We start from the raw sequence: 20896 nt of genomic DNA, 5'->3' as shown, positions 1-20896 counted from the left end.
GCTGAACCCATAACCTGGAGTGAGAAGGGGCAGCATCACCTCAGATGGATACACAAAGAACAGCTCAGATGAACAAGTACTGGCAAATTGCTGCTCTCTGCCCTCTCAAGGCCCTCTGATGTATTCTCATCTCCATTACTACTGAAATTAAAACACAGAGGGCTTTCCTGCTTGTGGAAAACGATTGTATTCTCATCTATCGCATACATGTGAAGCAAAGCCAAAATTAGTAAGAACTTCATTTTAGTACCATGCTGAGAAGGCTTTATTCACCAAGTGTCCTTGCCTCAAGACATGCTGCTGCCTTAAAGCAGAACTCCCACACATTCTGGTTTATTACCAAAGCTCACATTTTATATGCAATTCTTAATCCTGATGTTATTTTGTTACTCAGACAGATTTATCTAAATCTATCTGTAAATTTCTGCAAATACAGACTGTGGTGTCTGAGGACGGAGGAGTCTGGCACTAGTGGCAGAAGGGAATACAAACATCATGGTTTTCACTTGCTTAGGAGCTGCAAGTCAGGAAGCTCCTCAGGCTGTTTGAAAACTCCCTTTTGCTGCACTCACAAGGCAAAAGGGACTCTTGGTCTCTTCTCCCAACTGCGACTTTAATTCTGATGGTGGAAATAATAAAATTCCTTATAACTCAATTTAATTATTTATAAAACGATGGATCAACACACGTCTTTACTGCGTACATTGACCTCCTCAGATGTGACAGAAGAGTGTATGACTTAAATCTTCCTTTGATGTAAATATTCTGGCTGATTTTCCATTTATCACAGCTGAAGATCTGTCCAAATAAGCATCAATTTTTTTTTCATAATATCTCCTCCTTCACCGGTAATGCATAATTTAAGTTTCCCTTAAAAAGGTAAAAAATTCTATGCTTCATTTATTCAGAAGGATGCAGGAAAGGGGAGTCTAAGAACAGGTTTGATTTGTTAGTATGCATTTAAAAACTACCTAAAGTTTCTCTCAGGTCTATCAGAAAGGTTGAAAACAATGTCGAAGCTTATACAAATATTTAAGTGGAAGGTTTTCCACTCTAAAGCTAAAAATATAAAATATAAAATATACAGTAGAGAAAAAGAGGACTAAACCATTGTTTCACATCTTTTCCTGTTTGCATTTATAAAATGTTTTCCAAAGGATGCACAGATCCATTTATTGCAAATTGAAGCAAACCCACAACAGGTTTAACACTTTCAAAGAGCCCCACCTGATGTTCCACCAAACCACAGGGACCCCATGGGTCATTAGGTGGAAACAATTGAACTAGATTTCCAAATATTTCCTTATGTTGCTCACAGATACATTCGCCAATTCTCCACACACCCTACTACAACATGGACCTGTAATATCCCAGAGTTTACCTGGTATACGTGCTATAATTCAGCATGGTAAAGAAGAGGATTGAGTTGTAGGGCAGCTCGAGGCATCAGGTACTTACTGCTTGCCATGAGCAATGGGGCAGAACCAGCTCCCCAGCCAAGTTCCGACCTCAGTCACATCAATGTCAACCTGAAGCTGCTGCTCGGAAATTAATGGATTTTCACCTGCATGGTTGAGAGCAGAATCTCATTCTCAATTTATAATTTAGAAGGGGATTGCTCTGCTATCTTGCTATTTTCCACATTTTGCATGGCTCTAAAATGCATTTTGAATCTTTAATGTGCATCATCGATTTGTGGAAAAGGCATCATCATTAAACTAATTTGCTTTAGACAATTCTGTTCACCTAAAAGTTTCTATTCCATGGAAAGAATAGAAAAGAAAGCAAAAAGAAAAGGACAGAGTGTCTGGAAAATCAGGGACTTTAGCCACCACTTAAATGCACAATTGAACTAAACCATCAGCTTTCCATTTCAGGCTTGTTCAACTTTAAAGCTGTAAAACAGTGATAAGAATTTGGATTTAGGTTGCAGATACCGATTTGTAAAAGTGTTTAAAAACATTAAGGCATGGGTTTGTGTATAAACTATTAAAAGCTGCACAGAAGAATCTCAACACTGAGTAAATGGCAGTAGTCTGGGCTCCCAAGTGATGCGAGATGTAATGCTAGGTTTACATGAAAGTAAACTTCATTATCATTAATTTTCAAATGTGAGACACAGAGGTTAATCAAATGATGCAGCTTTTAATTTTCCCCTTTTAAATCTCTGTAGAGTACTTGTGATTTGATATTTCATCTCTAACAGTCTGCCAGCTGGGAATGCTGATGCAAAAGGGAAAGCTGCTTTCTCATTTTCAAACTTTGGAATAACCAAACGCATACACAGCAAAAAAAAGCTGTAAAAGCGGAAATAGATCCATTTGGTGCTGCTAAAGGTTTCCCATTGAAAACTCCACAGAGATGCAGCTGGAATAAAAATAGCATATAATAGCTAGTCCAGACTTTTTAGTGGAAAGAAGGGAGAAAGGCCATATGAGTATTTGCACTTCTAAAGCCTTGGGCTGAATTGGGATAAGCTAGCAACATGCAATTTAACCAACTTTAGTTAAAGTCTGATGGAGAGAGAGGATGCTCTCCCTCCTCCCATTGAACTTTACTTGTCCCCGCTCCAAAATGAATGTCAATGTGAGCTCTTATAACTGCTGATATTCTCAAACACCAATCCAACATACCCCCTGCATGGACCTTCTGCCTGTTCTTGTTGGAGCCTCGGTGAGTGCTGGGCCACGACCAGTGGCTGGGTACAACTTCACAGCTGGTCGCTGGAGTGTATCATTCCCAGCAATGAAGAGCTACGGGGAGAAAGTATTTCTATTAACAGAAAATAATAAACATAGGGAAGAAATCCTGTGTAAACAGGCTTCTGGATGCAGCTCTGTAAATGAGCAAGCAACCTCTGACACTGCTGATGAGTCACTCCCACTGTGTAAAGGACAGTGATTTTGTGGTGCTGCTGTTTCACAGTTACTTCTACAAAAGATGAAATCTGCATTAGGCTATATTTGTTTTGTTCCATGTTTCAGGAAAAAAGAAGGTGCTATTATAAAAGCACAGGAAAGGAGATGAGGGTTCCACTCTGTATTCTGTTAAATTCTTTCTTTTTGTGAGCCAGTTATTTTCTCCCTCTGTATTTCAGTACCTAAGGTACATCCTTCTGAAACAGCTATACATGATACAGTTGAAGTTTGATACACTAATGTTTGAAGAGGTATTTAAATATATATATATGAAAGACATCTCTGCATTCAAACTAAGTTATATACGAATCATTACTGCACTGATTACTATTTTTCATAATAATAGTTCATAATTTTCTAATAATGCCACTGCGTTTAGTGGGACTATTCTGGACTCACACTGTCATAAACAACACCAAGACTCCACCTTGATTAAGAAATGACTGCAAGCGTGAAAGGGTTGGGCAGTCAAATTCTGGTTCACTTAGTACAGGGGTACAGATAAAGCTCTGCCTATAGATTAATATCACTGGCAGGAAACCTTTTGAATGCATGATGCTGGGAGATTCAAACATCCCTTTGTAGCCATATGACAGTGTATAATATCATACTTTTGGGGGTTTATTGGGAACATAGGTCAGCATCAGAACATATATATAAAATGCCTATAGAAATGTTGCTGCTCTTTATGTGTCCTGTAGCACTTTAAGGTAAAGCCTTAAAGCAGAATTTAATAAAGTCAACTTTCTTCAACTCAGTTTCTGCTCCTTTAGAAAGCTACGTTAGGTTATTTTTCCTCTCAAGAAAAATTTCAAGTTTAGATTACTTTTTGTTTGTTTCAGTGTCGCTTACTAATATTGAAAGAAATTTGAGAAGAAATCTTAGCAAGTTCAAGACAAGAGAGCAAACATGGCTCTTTGGGTTGGAGAACAGTGGCTTCTTTAAAATTGCTTGCAACAAGACAGCAAATCCAGAAGCCGGAGAAATGGCAGCAATTTTAACATTTCTAAGCATCTCTTACTGACCCTGGTAATCAGCAATACCCTTGATCAACCAAGGATGGAGAACAGAGTGACAATTCAAGCTGCCTTTTCCCATGGCACTTCAGGCCCTTCTAAAGATGGTAATGGCCTGCAAGTAAAGTAAGGATGTAATATTTCAAATGCTACAACAAGCAGCAAATAGGGCTTTTTAAAATGCTGATGTTATCTCTATGAGATCTAGATAAGAAAGGAAAGGGAACAAATTGACTGTATAAAAATTTCCTTCATAATTCGAAACAATGCACTATTAACTTTGATGTGAAGTGACTCCTAAAATGTGCACTGATAAAACTTAAATGTTTGAAATACACTGTGTTATTCAGTGTTTGAACTAAGATTTATCTGGAGAAAAACTAATTTCATAGGTGCTACGATTACAGAACTCAGCAATGGAAATTAAGTAGAGGTGCCTGCATTGATCGGGATCATATGCGCCTGTACCTTTTCAATGCTTTGTTTAGCCTCATTTGAGTGAATTTCCACATTACATTCCTTTCCATACAACTCAGAAACAAAATAATTTACATTTAAAAGCATGTTCTAATGAAAGAAAGAAAGAAGGAAATAATCCTATGAGTTTAATAGAAAATGTCTCTAGTGACTAGAGTATTTAAGTAAAATGGCTACATTAGAAAAGTTAGTAAGGTGGTGCTTTCCTGCACTAAAATATTGAAATGGAAAGTACATTTTAAGGCAGAAAAGAAGAAGGAGGTAGGAAAAAAAAGGCACAGGGAAATAAAAAGCCAAATAGTCATCAAAAAAATCTATAACTGAGCTGGCAAAGCTACATGCCAAGTTTCAGCTAAGGAAATTGAATTTCAGCTGACAGGTTCTTCTAATTTACTGCTTTGTTTTGGACATCAGGTTAGAACACTTGAAAGAAAAGCTGGACCAACACAGCTATGTCCTGAGTTTTCCAGGCATGATGAGCTCAGCTTGGACAAGGAGCTGAGTATTTGACCTTACTGTGCAGAACTCGAGTTCTCAATTTTCTTTCTTTCTTATTCTATTTTAAAAGGGTTATTAAAACATGTATCTCATAATGAGAAAGAGTTTTCAGGGCAAGGATTTAAAAGCTCAAGAAGGACTTCAGACAACACTTGAATAAGGACTTGTGCTTAAAGATTAAATTCAGACTGCTTATTGAAGTGATGTGTAACTCGAGTCTTGGAGAGCAATCAGATTGCTTGCACTCCACCAGTGTCCAACCCCAGAAGAACCCAACCACCACCTACATTGTTTACTGCCAACAGTTGTATAGAGAAGTGCTGGCATTTTGTTCAGGTATTCTCAATCATTGACAGGTGTAGGCATCAGTGAGCAGTTGTGGGATGAGGCATCTCTACACTTTAAGGATTACTGTTCTTTAAAGTGGGGTGTGCAGTGGAACAACTCATGCAACTGAATGTTCTTAGTGATTAATTTTAAGCACATTCCTAGCATCTAAGCTAACACCATTACTAATAATCATTACATTGATTATTCCTTCGTCAAATGATACTCCAATACAAGGCTCTGTTCTCTGTAGTCATTAAAAAGCCCTAACATTATTATCTTCAGATGCCAGCTAAGGTAGCTACTTTTCACTTTACCTATATTTTCCATGTGATAGTGTGGTAGGCACCAATTCATTTTAAGTTGTTATGTATGTCATATTCCTATATGATGTGCCGTAGGATTTTTCCATATAACAAAAGCTGTATATTAATATGGTGGTCTGTATTTTTATAGCCCCTAAGTGACCTCTCAGGTGAAGGGTGCTGTGTAAATTTAAGTACACATTAAGAGCAGCAGACTCACTTCCACAAAGCCTTGTCTCACTCAGCTCTGTTGAAAGTTTAGTTCACAATTGCAGTTATCAGTATCATATCTCACTTTCCAGACTCTCAATAGTAGAGGAAACACTTGACACATAGACAGAAATTTCTGGTCCCACTTTGCAGTAGACTGGAAAAGTTTTCCCCATTGTGTACTGTGTCTCAAATGAAGATCAGAAGCCCAGGTTGTTACTTCTCTGGTGTGCATCTAGCACTGGTTTGTCATTGCATCCTAGGTCCAACTTCAAGAGCAGACCACAAAGGAGAATGAAGTTGTTCATGCAATCGTATTATTCATGGACACGTCTTTTTTTTTAAATGACAAACAAAAAACCCAGATGAAACATTTTGCAATGCTGCAGCATGACTGAAGCACTCAACTGAAGCATGTCTAGTAACCAAATAGCAAGTGATGCTGCAGATGATGTCTTAGATGAGCTGGCAGAACAGCCTAAGGTCTGTACACTCTGTTGCCTAGCCACATTTCTAAATCATTCTAATTACCAAAATAGTCTAGAAAGTCTGCTCTGTCTTTCACCTTCCCAACATAAATAAAGTCATGAACATGTTGGCTAGATTTAATTTGTGTATCTTTGCTTTCTGTACATTCTTTCTGGTTTGGGATAGAGAGGTAAAGTCCCCTCACCTACAGAACAAGCCCAGACTTGGCAGTGGCTATTCAAGATTAACCACATCTGGGGATGAAATGCACTGCATAAAAATGGCTGTTATTATCCCTTCAGCACTGTGCTTTAGCTCAGTTCTGGAAGGACCTGATTAAAGCTGCTTCTCTTTCTTATTTCTCTCAGTATTTCTCCTTTCTGCAAAGTCAGCCTCATGTTAGTTAGTGACGATGATGCGTTCTTGGAGGGTGACTGCACGACCACTGAGAGTAGACTGACACCACCAACAGGAAGTATTAAATAGGTATGAGGTGAGCAATGCTCATTTGTGTCCTATTTGGAAGTCTTCTGGCCAACAAAAGCTCTGGTTTGTCACATGAATGAGCAGAGTTTTGGTAGATGTAACCCGACTGAAAATGTTATCTATATGAATGAAATCCACAATATCATAGATCTCTTTCCACTCGAGTTATTCTATGATTCTTATATTCTATGAGTGCTTCTGTCCTCCTTAGCACCACACGAACTATCAGAACCATGGCTTTACTGTTTGTGGATACTATTGCCTGTCTGCTGCATGGTCTTCTGCAAACTTTGCTTGTGGTCTTCCTCTCAGAATTTTAAATCAACTTTACAGAGAACTGAGGTCTAAGAAATTGCAAATGTGGTGTTTTAATCAACTCCAGAAGCACATGACCAGGTATATATTTTCCTTGAGTTTCAAAATAAGTCTTTCAGAGCTGGATGATTCATTTGCTTTCTTGCCCAATGAATAATTTTAGCAGTGTCACTTGCTGAAGAAGAAAACTGCTAAGGTCAAGCTTTAGCTGGAAAGCAATATGCAGTTTTGAGGCACTTGTCATTGTCGGTAGAAGTAATGTCAAAAGAGTGAGGGAATTGAAAATAATTTTTGGATTCCAAGGTTGTGGAAGGGTTTGTTAAGTATTTGCATTGTGCAAGGTTCTTAAAAGTGGCATTCTTCTAGCAAACATTTTCCCCCTGTGAAAAACAGTCAAGTTGCTTAAAATTCTTCAGTGAGTTTGTCCAGAATCTGCAATACTATTCAGGTGACTTTGCTTCTGTTATGGCTGCCACCTTGAAGCTGTGGTCTTCCAGTCCACAGCAATTGCAAAGTAATCTAGGTTAATGTGGCCTCCACAGTGTGGGTTCACTCAAACAACCCTGCTGGTGGCCTAAGCCTCAAATGTCCAACTGATCTTCTTCTGTTGCTGCAACTTGACTTAAGATGTAAGAAAATTTAATGTTATTTTTTTCAAAATGCCCTGATGTGCCAAGGGCTTGCAGCTGAAGCTTGGTCCCTGTGGCACTGAGTCAGCGATGTTCTCAAGACGCATGAAAGCTCCCACTGTCATCTCCACCGCTTCAGTGAGTTTTAGGTACAACGCCGAGACTGTCATTTGGGGTGGGGATTTCCAGCAGGCCCTGGCAGTTTGGTGCTCGCTGGAAGACATTTCACTACTGTTAGTGCCCTCAGTTCAAGTCTGAGCTCTCCAAAGTTCCTCCACAAACTGCTGACCTATAGATGTGAAAAACCGCAGCCACATCCATTCTGGAAAATGTTGTCCTGGCTGTCTAAGCAGATTTAAGAAAATCACTGGTAATAAATCTTCCACTATTTCCTTTGTATATAAATTGGTATCTCCATTTCGCATTTTTCATGATACATTATATTCTGTGATTTATATCCCACACAGAAGCAAAGCTTTTTAAATACAGAAAACCTCATGATGCACAGCTGTTACAAGGGTTTTGTAGTTAAAATAAACATATTAAAAATGTGTTCTACACTTAAAAAAGAGATGAGTGATCTTTGTTGCCTCAGTTTATAGATAGTAAAAGAAAAACAGCCTGCTGTTCAGAAAGTGTTGAACAGCCATCCTTTGAAAATTAGATCCGTTTGAGGGAACATTAAGTTGGGAGTCCCAAAATTGAGCGCTTGAGTGCTTAAGCCACTTAAAAATATTTAGAACAGAGGCCTCACCTGACAATCTGGGAACACTGGAGTGCTCCCAGGATTTGCAAAGATGAAAGACTTTATGGTAGATGAGCACTGCGTTGCCAGATTCCTGCTTGATATAAAATTTGATTTTGAACTTAAAGCTGCTTCGTTTATTTGAATTTTTATTGTGTTTGTTGAAGGATGTGCTCTGTGAAAGTGCTCATAGATTTTAAAATCAAAGGAAAAGAAGGATTCCAGGAGATTAAAGATGAGAGTACTTTAACCCCTCAGATTTAGGATGACAGAGCATTGTAAGTAGACAATATCTTGCTTATAGAATGGAGAATGTTTACTACAAAACTGGCATACCTAAAAAATTTGACAACAGATATTAACCACCTGGCCATACCACTGAAAGAATCTGGTTTAAGAAGTTGTGTAAATAAACTTTGATAGTTTGCATAATAACACGTTCTTATCATCTCTGAAGCTGATGAGTTCAAACAGCAGGACATGGGAGATTAGCAACATGAGCCTTGCTTTGGAACTGAGATTCCAATTCATCTGTACTTTGAACAGACTGGAAGATTTTTTTGCCGCCGTGAGAAACTCTCTTAGACACATTATAGATTGCTTTTTTTAAAGTTTTACATATTTATTTTGTATAGTAAATGGTACCCACAGGCTTAATTCAGGGCTTTTAACTCCTTTTTCACACTGCAGAAGGTTTTCATTAAAACCTTAGGAATGCAGAAAATGCAATGCAACCTTTCAAATATCAGGCTAAGAAAAAAACAATCTAGGAAATGCTTTTAAATATTTAAAAGCTATTTAAATATAATCACATATCTGTCATTGTACAAGCCTGCTTATAACAGATTGCCAGTTCTCCTGGAGAGAAGGTGATCTGCAGTCAAAGGTTTTTAGATAAGTAAGAGTGTAGAATTTTTAAAAGGTCTATAGTGGACATCTAAGAAAAAATCTGTAATTTCCCTAATTTTTCCCTATTAAAGCAGCCCTCAGCAACCCCAAGTTATGGCTAGAGCCGTACTGTGCTAGGCACATGAAAAAATTTCTGTGTGCTTATGCAGCTATGCATTTATTTATGGGCAGACCTCTACTACCATGAATAAGCTCTGCCATCAGCAGCAATGTGCTTGGACAATTAAGCATGTACATAGTTCTGAAAAACTGGGCACCAGGAAGTAGACTCTGCAAAGATTACAGTCTTTCTAAAGAGAGGCATCACCTCTACGTCTGCCTCGTACAGCTCATCAGGACACGCAACTTTGTCTCTGGGGAAATGCTGACACTTAAATATGGGTTTGCTATCTCAGGAGGAAAAATAATATAAAAATTATTTCTCTCTGATTTAGAAGGGATTTCATAAGTCAAAACTGAGAACACTTCCCTAAAAACCAAAAGATATTTTCAACTGAAGTTAAACAGCTAGATATTCAGGAGCAGGTATTCTAGAAAGCTGGCTCAAACACTTACATTCTTTTAACTGGAAAAAATACAGTTGCCATTAAAATTGTTGATTTTGCACAGAAATTTGTAATTTAATGAAACAATAAGTAGAAAAACTTGCCAAAATTATTAGTAAGAAGTACCAACAAGATCAGTGCTTAATTATGGACTAGGGGATTACAAAACTGAGATGTAATCCCAGAGAACGGAGTCCTCTCAACTCCCACTCCCATAACGGAGAAGACCTGACTTGGGCTGTCGTGTTTTATGACAGTTTCGATTAATCTGCCTATGTTCTTGACTAAAATATTAATCACATTAGCTATAGGGGGTTTGTTTAAACTTAGAAGATGTATGTACGACTCTTTTAGGACTGTAAAATAAATAAACCAAATTAGGGAACCTGGAAAAAAAATATTAAGTTCCTAAGATAATATGTTAAAATTTTGCTGAATTTTATGGGTCTTAGATGCTTATTTCCCAATGCTGATGTAATGTACTAGGTGCTTTACACTTCAAGTCCCTGCATTTTGCAGAAAAGGGAAAACAGCACTTTGTTCCTTCCAATATTTTTGGAAAGAAAAATCAACTAAGGCAAGGTGTGAAAGAGTTAAAAAGGCAGCTTTTAGTGAAAAGCTAAGCTCAGGATCCCACACATACTGGAATGAGGCTTTGCAAGTTAGTTCTAATGAAACATGAGAAAAGAAGGTTAGAATATCAGACGGAAATTCTTCAGGATTAAAGTTAAAAATAAACCAGGCCAGGGCAGAAGATCTATGTACAATGGGAATTTCCCCAAGAAAAGGCTTCCTGAGCATCTCATCTGTGCGGGCACCCACACTACACCTGGAGTACTCCTGGATTCCTCACTGAATCTGAGGTCCCACACAGTTCCACTTCAGGGCAAGGCTTCCTACCTGGAGACGTGGATCCTGGGGATGTGGATCCTGGCAGGCTGCTGGCCTCAGTTATGAATGCCTCTCATTACTTCTTGCCTGGACTGTAGCTGAGCAGACTCAAGATGAAATCCTCCTTGTTTCATGGCCTACAATAAAGTCCTGGCCCACTCCATCCTATGCCTCCACAGGAGCAGCAGTAGCATGTGTCCACCAAAGGACATGGGAATGATGGGAAGCAGCTTCTGATGCTGAGAATAAAGAAGTGTGGAGAGAACAGCTTATACAGAAGGTAGACCTGTAGCTGAGGAGACTGAATCCTTCTGCTCAAAATACAGAATCACAGAATATTAGGAGTTGGAAGGGGCCTCAAAAGATCATCCAGTCCAACCCCCTGCCAGAGCAGGATCACCTAGACCAGGTTGCAGAGGAACGCGTCTCCAGAGAATGTCTCCAGAGAAGGAGACAACCTCTCTGGGCAGCCTGTTCCAGTGCTCTGTCACCCTTACAGTGAAAAAGTTTTTCCTCATGTTCACATGGAACCTCCTATGCTCCAGCTTGCACCTATTGTAAATGCCAAGTAAAATCCATGAAATTGTTCATGACCTTCCAGATGCTCAGCGCCAAACATAAAAAAGTGAGTTAGTGTTAAGAAAGAACATTGATCAGTCACTCAGATCTCCACTATAACGGTAACAACCAGCAGGTTGTTCAGGAGACATCCCTTGTGGCTTGTCCAAAGCCATGGAATGAAGCTCTATGGGAATTAAACATAGCCACAAACCTCTTCTCCTACAGACATTCCAAATGTACTTTTTGCAGCAGCCCACATTGAGCAGGCCCATCCCTTCACTCACCTGTGTGTAGGATCTGTTGTATTTTGGTGGATAACAGAGGTACCACAGCACAGGATCAGATTCTACATTTGATGCTCTTTTGTTTTAATCTGTTCCAATTAATCATCTCTTTATCCACTAGAACAAAGTAAAAAAGCCAATAAATATTGTGAAGACAGATACATTTCTAGCCAACTTCAACATTTCTCAGCATGTGATCAAACATCCCTAGAAAAAGCGTGATAAAATCTTTGGACTCCTTAGGACTTGAACCTGGAGAGACGTCCAGCTCAGCTGAACTCCATGCGCCCTTCCAGGATTCCTGGAATAAGGACATAATCCCTTCAGTTCAGGAAGGCTTTTAATTTATTTGCTTGTATGTTGCTGAAGCTTCAGTGGGAGAAGCAATGGGAGACTTTCTACAAACAGGCAAAAGCAAGACATTGGAATGATGGAAGCAGAACTTCAAATTCTGTAGAAGTCATTTATTTTCATTTTCTGGCTTCTGAATATATTTTTAAAGCTGTTTTGCTAAGATTAAGCACTTCTAGGGAAATAAACTTGTCATACCAACTCTTATTATAATTTATATTACCCTAGAGTCTAGGAGTTCTCAGGAAAAACTCCATGGCATTAGGCGTTGTGTAAACACGTAGGGAGAAGAAAGTCCTGTACCCACTGGGAGCTTACGACTGAAGTACAACACCAGGCAGCAAATGACACAGCGGAGCCAACAGACAGAGCCTGACAGTGAGCAAGGAGATGCTGTTGGTTTAAGAGAGAGTGATCTGAGTCCAGGAGAGCCCAAATGTTCACAATATTTCAGTGTCAAAAGAAAGGCTTCGCCAGCATTGATGAGGAAATCCTTCTGAAAATTAAGGGAAGCCTCAGAGGTACTTTTTTGCAAGGTTTGCATCATTTGCATCACTATCCAGTAGTGGATAGTGGTTCAGGAAGAAGAAAAAAATCAGAGGCGGTGGTAGGTATCTTGAAAATTAATAAAATCTCACAGGCTATGACTGTGCTGTGAGTGGCATATTGAAATATGCGGAGGTGCAGCATATGCTTGATACTAGCAAGTAGGGACAGCTGGCAGCTGGTTTCAAGAAAATCATGTTTCAGTCATCACCCATAGGGCTACAAAACCAACATTAAACAAAGTCATATTTTGGATAATTAAGAGCAGGATAAGATTATGTTAACTAACATGCCATGTTGCAGTGATTGAGACGTGAAGTGGAAAACCTTGAACAAATGTTCAGATTAGAGAGAGAAGAAAAAAGATGGGAAAAAAAATCTGCAAAAATTCAGATACTGCCAAATGAATGCTGAAGTTTCAAGGTTTATCTGTAATCAGCAGGACTGCTTGATAAAGAAAAGGAGTAACATGAAGGAACAGTGAAGAAATGATTAGGGGTTTTCAGCTATATTGAATTTTATAAAGTCAAAGGAAGATTAAGGATGAGACTGAAGTTTGATAAAAACAAACCATTTTGGAGGAGAGAGGTGGGACTCGACTCCTCAGCACAGGTGGCTGCTGAACTTCGCACCATCCCGAGTCAAAGTGTGCAATGGGGAGGGCGAAGCAGGAGTCCAGAGGAACTCCCACCAAAAGCTGGAGATGGGGAAGATGAGGACTGGTCAGCCAAGGACATGGTGAAGGAGCAGTGTCTAAAGTATTCAGAGAGCCAGAATAAAGGGAAGCAAACAAAGTGAAAATTTCAAAACAAAAAGTCTGGTTGTATAGGTTGAAGGCAATAAGGCAGGCCAGGAAGATTGAATCTTGACAGTCTTCTTGGCAGAAGATTGAAGAGATTTGGCTAGCAATAGATTATTAGAAACCTTGCTGAGAATAATTTCAGTGGTCAGCATGGGGACAGCTGAATTAGTGGGATGTAATATAGAAATGAAAGAGGAAGCAGGAGCACTTGCTAATAGCACATTTCATGAGCGTGAAAAGAGAAGGGTATGTACAGGTTAAAAATACTTTTTTCCAGTATGAGAGAAACTAAATTACCTTTCTGGTGTGATTGAAAAAAGCTACAAGCAGATAGTCAATGGGCTGCAATCTTCTGGAGAACTAATTAGAGAAATGAAATACAGTAAAAATTATCAAGTGATAGTCATTAAGAAACTCAGCAGAGATTACTGAGAAGAGTGCAGCAATGTAAGGAGAAATGTATAAACTCCACTGTCCAGTTAGAAGCAGGAAAATGAATTCTACCTAAGAGTTCAGCCTTTGTGTGGTTTATATCACGGAGTTAATGTCACTACTGAATCTGAGCATCTTCACAAATTATGGAGAACTCAGTAGACCTTAATGCTGAGATGCCGGAACAAAATCCTAGTGGATTTTCCTCACTAATTTCCTTGACTGACAAAAAAAATGGATAGGATACTCGATTACTTACTATAGTCCTCTTAAGCTGACAGGTCAGAACTGCTTCAGAATAACTTGATCACTTTTTCTGAAAATTTCTTAGGTCAACTGCAAGAATTTCTCAGTTTAGAAGTTTTAAAGTTTTCTAGGCTAACAAATAAACTCATGTTACATAAACTGTTTAATTTTACACATACCAGTGAATTTGTGAGGCAAATTTTGTCACTCTTTACGATGGACTCAATTTCTGAGTGTCCCAGTACATCCTCTGCACTTTCTTCATAGTCTAAGATGTTCTGCTGCATGCACCTCCTTTGATTCGAGTCTGCAGTAACAACAGCACTTTACAGCACCTCCACTGCTAAAAGCACGACAAAAAAAAGCTAATTAAATCCATCATCTTCACTCAAGTGCATAAAGGAGAGAAAAATGTAAATGACGGGCTTCTCAGCAGCCCCCAGCAAGTTTCCCTTGGTTTTAACTGCTGTTTAGGGATTGCTGCTCCTACACGCTGTTTGGTGCATTTCAATTTTATATTTTCTCCTGTGATTCCATTGGCTGAATGTATTAAGATTCTGGAAAAAACCAGTGACATATTTCATTCTTAGCCATCTCTGTATTTTAGTACCAACCTCAGTTAACAACGTGGAAAACATCCCCGCTTTAGCCAAGTCCCGAGTGTGTCAGCGTGCACAAGGAGAGGGAGGGAAGGTGCAGAGGCCTTGCTGTAAGGACTGCAGCTGCCCATTGCACCACTGACTCCGCTTTGCTTTGCTTCAAACACCTCACACTTGCATGGTGTCATCTCAGATGCAGGGTTCAGACCTTTGCCTTCAGGAAGTATTGAGCTTTACCAAGCCTTGCTGTGTAATGAAGGTATTAAACCTGATGTGCTGCCTTCTTATTAGTAAACAAAGACGGTGTTAACACAGCTTCTCAGATCTCATGGGCAGTAATTGCAATGATAGCTCCAAAGATCAAAAATAACATTGCAGTTTTGTGGTGGATGGAATTCACAAGTGACTATACAGCACAGGGGTAAATTTGATTGACTATTTGGTTTTACTGAAGCAACTGCTTTATTAATAACCAAATACTTCTTAATGCTGCAGCTTTGACTAGTGTTTGGAAAATACACCCACTATTTACAGTCTGGCGTTAGGAGTTCTGAGCACCGGTAAGCCCAAATACCTCGCTTAAGGGAATGCCTGAGATAGGAGGAATACGGAGAGATTTAACTAAGAGTTACAGCTTGCTAGTGCTTTTACAAAACATGAGAGACAGCATGTACTGCTGCAGCAATACTTTATAAAGCTAGCTCTGCTTTGATTTCTGTGCTTAAGGAAGAGGGCAAAGGAGAACAAACTGGCTCTAGAAAGCCCAGTTGCAGCGAGGGTAGAATTTTGCTACGCACGGCGGCACATAAAGTAGCCATCAGGTATCATTTTCAGTTTCTGGTGGGGTTGTGTGCATGAAATACCAGGGTGACAGGCAGAAAAGATAAAATCCAGACAAGGTGGCAGGGTCATGATTTTGAACAGCTCCAGGAAACTACTTCAGATGGGAGGGCCAGGGCAGGGAGAGAGCCGTTTAAAGCCCCATCTACCCAATGTCGGGGTGAGTTCCTCTTGGCAGGAGATTGCAGAATCCCTTGCAATAACAAGAAAATATCTCGGCCCTATCAGCAAATTTCAAATAAGAGGCTCATTTCCCTTGCTTTTAGAAACAACCGAATTAATTGTTAAAGCAGCAACTTTGCAATCACAGATATCTCTACTGGGCAATGCCCTCCCGGCTTCAGGCTAAATGCACAGGTCCAGCTCCGTCCCACCAATCGCAGCATATCCAGAGGCATCTATAAGTCTGCACACAGAATATACAAGACCATGTACATACCGGCTTATCTAAGGAAGAATACTCAGGTGAAACGTGGGGGTGAAGGTGTCATTTCAGAGATGCTTGCTGAAGGCAAGTGCTCTTTCAGCTTTATGATCTGAGGCAAATCCTCACTGGGATTCTGAGAGATGATGTGACCCTGCCTAAGCCAAACATATTTAATCTGGATGGAAATCAAGGAGAGTTAGCTGTTATGTAAGTAGTATGTATAAATGTTTTAAATATTTGAATGGATGAATAGTCATGAGGAATAATCTTGAGCAAGAGGAGAAAAAATCATCATAGCTACACTACTATAGCTGGGGCTTACTTATAGTAAATATGCCAGAATTCTTGCTTTCATTAACAAGAAATCACTGCATCAGCAGCATAAATAAGGGTCTCCCTTTATAGGTAAGTTGGTATTGGTCTTCAGCTGTATGGTTGCACATGAGAAGCCTATATTAGTACTCTGTATTTCCTTAGTGAAAGCTGCAAAACTGTTATCCAAGTAAAACAATAACAAAAGAGTTGTATTTTTTTGACGCTGCTGTTAAAATACGGTTCAACTACAATTATTAAACAGACACCCACATACTGCAAACTGTGGCACAGTTTAGCCACAATACTACAGCTGATAAACAGAGCTTCAGAGTGGAGCTCAAACAGCCAGAGCTGTGCCAGGAGCTGAGCTTGCCCTGGGATCTCTGCAATAAACTGAAGGCTACAGCACAGCCAGTCTGTGACTCCTGCAGTTCGCCATTTCTCATATCTCAACGGGATAAAACCAGACCTCCTGTTTCCAGACTACTGGGTAACCCTGAAGCTGGGAAGTCCTCACAACTGCATGCTGTTTTACCAACCCTCGGGTCACCAAATGGCCAGTGGCTACCCATGACTGCTGAGCCCTGTGGGAAACGAATAGTACTTGTTAATTAAGGAACTTAATCAAGCTGTAACCCCTTATGACAGATGCATTTCATAACTTCCACATCTATGTTCATGTAAAGATTGACAGAAAAGCCCAGCTTTGAAAGAAAAGAGAAAAATGTTAATGTTTATTTTTCCATGAAAAAAGCTTTACAAGAGGCTTAACAGGAGAAAAAGTACATTCTTTAATCACTGTTTATTTGTTGAATTGATATCCGAGGCTGACATTTATTCTACAGCGTTTTTATTTGTTCTCATAATATTACCAGACATTTACCTTGTATTTAAAAAGGATAATAATCCATGAATATTGTTAAGAACGTTATTAGGCAATGCTGTATGTGAAGAATCTACACAATCTGCATCAGCTGTAGATGAAGTACCCCCAGTTTTAATTCTTCACATATTATGTAGCAACAAATACAAACCACATCTTTTAAATGTTCAGATACTTGAAAGGCTTTGCATCACACATAATGGAAAAACAGAGGTTTGGTATCTCAAAGAGCAGAAAAATATTCCAATGTCCACAAAACAACTGAAATTCTCAAGGAAGAAAACAAATCCCCATCCTTCCCCTTAAACCATATGGAGACATTTATTAAGGTGTTAAGTGCTCAAACGCGACTTTCTTCGCTAGTATTACACTGCTGGGATTTTAAGACATCCCAGCATCAGAACCTAAATGAAGTTACGTGGTTTCACAGTGAGAGAACCTGACCCTTCCTCTGTGCACAACCTTCTGCTATTTAAAGAATCTTTGCTGATCTATAAAACAGGAGAAGAAAAACCCAAACCAAAACAAAAACAGAACAAAGACCAACAGTCCACCCCTCCAATACCAAGAGGCATCACCCTCACCCTTTTAGATCAATGAATGCCTTTCATCTCGGTCACATCACAATTTAAGCAAGATGTTTGAAACTTCCCTGCCAAGTCTGTTCTGAAGTGTACAAAAGAGGTAACAATAGTTTCATAAGTCAGTCCACAAGATTGAGGAAAAAACAACATTTAAAGTACTTTGTAAGAAGAGTAGCTTGAAAAAAAAGCACCTTAACTTCAACTTAATTCAAAAACGTGAAGGAAAACTCTTCAGTTTCAGAATTAGTAGAATTAAAAACCCCTGAAACTTGCAAACCATGAAGGTCAAATACCTTATTTCAATCAGTACTCCAGCATTTCTGTAAAGACGCACTTTCAAGTATTATTATGGAAGGCACTGTTTTTTTCCTTCATGATATAATGAAAATGCCAGATTTCTGTCACATTGGTCTGAACTACTGAACCTAAAGATATTTACCCCTAACCTTGGAGCACCTGGATTTCACCCAGTTGCAGTTTTACAACTACCTTATTTTTCTTTATTAATTTCTTTATAAAATCACATAGATCCACAACAGGTTTTAATGATACAACGATTAATGGTAATGACTTACAGAAGAGAAAGGTTTAATTGCACTAATTCTCTTTTAGAGGTGAAATGACAGTTTTGAAGTTAAATATTCAAAATATAAAACATTTCGCAACTCTGTTCCTCCACCTCACTATCAATTCAACATTTTTAAGATCTGGAAGCCAGTTATCTGATACAGGCAACTCTCAGGACAGTATCCTTGAATGTACTGTTCAAAACCAGTATTTCAGTTTGATCAAAAGCTTGAAAAACAAGCTCTTACTTTTTAAAAGCATGAACATAAAAATCAAATTGGGAACCACTGCCTTGCTTTCTATGAAGCCCGACAATGGCCAGATGGGTTGAGCTTCCAAGTACTTAGTCACAAGGGGAAACGATACAATGTGGAATAACGCTCTTCTGAGGCACACCGAGTACAGAGCATTAAATTATGGTAGAATTAACAACAGATCTTTACTTTTTGGACAAAAAGTTCTCTGGTATGCTTGAAAGTAATGGACCGAGAAAGAGGTACACTAAGCAGCAAGAAGTTTTAGCTGCACAAACACTCAACTTATATTCAAGGTTTTCAGCTGCGACAAAAATGTGTTACACTGATAATAATTGAGCACAATCTGCGACAAGACAGCAAATTACAAAACAGCCAAAATATTTAATCTACAGTGTCAAAATTTCCTGAAACCAAGAGCCATCCTGCATAGGCTACTCAAGTTTGTCAGGATGCTCTGGGAGATCTGGAAATTACTTCAGGACCTCACTGGATAGGGCCAGAGGTAAAGGTAAAAATTCTGACAGTAGCTGCATCAGTGTAAAGTTGGATGAAGCTGACCTGAGGATGTTATTCTATTCTAATGCTACCCAAAATCATGGGGAAGGGTCCAGATAGGTCCTAGAATCCAGTAATTACTACCAGAGTATCTTAAGAGTACTAATGAATCAACTGATTGAAGATTTTTGCAGGAACAATAAGGGCAAAATTCTGCCTTCTTTACGGAGGAAGATTTCATAGGCCGTAAAGAGAAGTAAACCTAGGAAGCAGGTAAGCCCAAAAGCCCGTGTGCACTAGGTCTGCCCGTTTTGAGAACCAGTCTCATGGTGTAACTCCTCCTGAAACCCTCATTTGCACCCTTTGGGAGTGAGCGGCCAGGTGCCGTTATGGCCATAGGGGACAGCCTGACTCCACATGCTCTTTACGTCCCCCTTCCCAAAGCAGGGAGGGGCAAGGGGTTGGTGGAGGAATGATCCTACTTGGATCCCTCCATGGTAACAAGATACTGGCTGCATTTCATTCTTGGGGAAACTACAGGAGGAAAAGATAGACCCAAAAACCTAACCAAAATCCCCCACAATACTACAACAATGAAACTAGGAGAAACTCAGAAATGCAATTATAGGAGTGCTGAATCCTTAACAAGAATTAATCCTAATCCCTAATGAAAGGAAGTGATTTTACATATGATAGTACATCAACTCTAAAATTTAAGAACAGCTGCTTCTGATGGAAGATAGTAGTCAAATTTGGTTACATGAACATAGTAGAATGTAAAATACTAGAAATACCATTTCTAAATTCGTGATCTGTTGCAGAATACAAAGATGTGGTGGTTTAATTAAAAAATAATCAGGTCTCACATTTTCAACAACTGTCTCCAACTAATTGTCACCGTTCTTATTCTTTCCCTGCTTGGGACAGAGAAGCTCCTCTAATCCCTGACAAACCAGTTTCAACAAAAATTATAATGATTAATTCTAAATAGTAAATATTTGCCAACATAAATCAGTGATTTTAGTTGATTATATGAATGACTGAGCTGGCAGATCTGAGTGAAGAGTTACTGTGGGTGGCTGATAAGTTGCCATGAAAGGTAAATTCTCCCCAGGTAGCACGACTGCAGCCTGAAGGACACACACACAAAGTGCCACAGCATGTCTCGCACGTTATACAAGGAATAAAACATACTTTTGAGTTGCAGTACTCAGGCTATGAACACACTTCTGTGGGAGTTTAGCTGCAGTGTGTCATTGAGGTAAGTCTTAATGAAGAACAGTGATTTTTAAACATTACAGATCATAAGAATGTACATAAATCTCTGCTAATGTCTGCTAAACCACAAGCCATTTTCAACTAGATATATCACTCATGACTCTACAAAGACATTTAAAGCTTCCATGTATGCAGAAAACCTTGTTAGGAATCAAAAATTCAAGAGAATTTGTGGTCAATAATACAACTCTCTTGGCTAAAATAAATAGGAACAGAAGGACATGCCCCTGCACAAGAAGGAAAGTCACTTCATTTTGATCATCCTCGTCCTCTGCACAAGAGGCAAAGAATATGTTTCTCTTGACGTTCTTATAAAAAATAACTTTACCCACGGTCTGAGCTACAAGACTTGCCCACTGGAATTAAAAAAGTGCATTACTAATATATACAATGTACTGGAAGTCATACGCACCTTTTCCGAGGCTAAGCAGGTAAGGCATTTACACAATACTATGAAACTACTTTCTCACGGATTACTCATCTGGCCCATACTTGCTTTGTATCATGACATCCCCACAGCGTTATACAAACATAATGGTCTACAAGTGAAACATCTGAGACGCAAAACATGAACCGTGAAGAAGTGCATCCATCAGAAAAGTCCAAATCGACACATGAGAGTCTAACACAAAAAAGAATCAACTAAAAATGTGTGCATAAAATATGTGCCCGTCAATAGGTTTACCCAGT

Source organism: Mesitornis unicolor, unplaced genomic scaffold, assembly GCF_000695765.1.
Source record: "Mesitornis unicolor isolate BGI_N332 unplaced genomic scaffold, ASM69576v1 scaffold41884, whole genome shotgun sequence".
NCBI lineage: Eukaryota > Metazoa > Chordata > Aves > Mesitornithiformes > Mesitornithidae > Mesitornis > Mesitornis unicolor.
Note: the sequence above shows the minus strand (reverse complement) of the source record.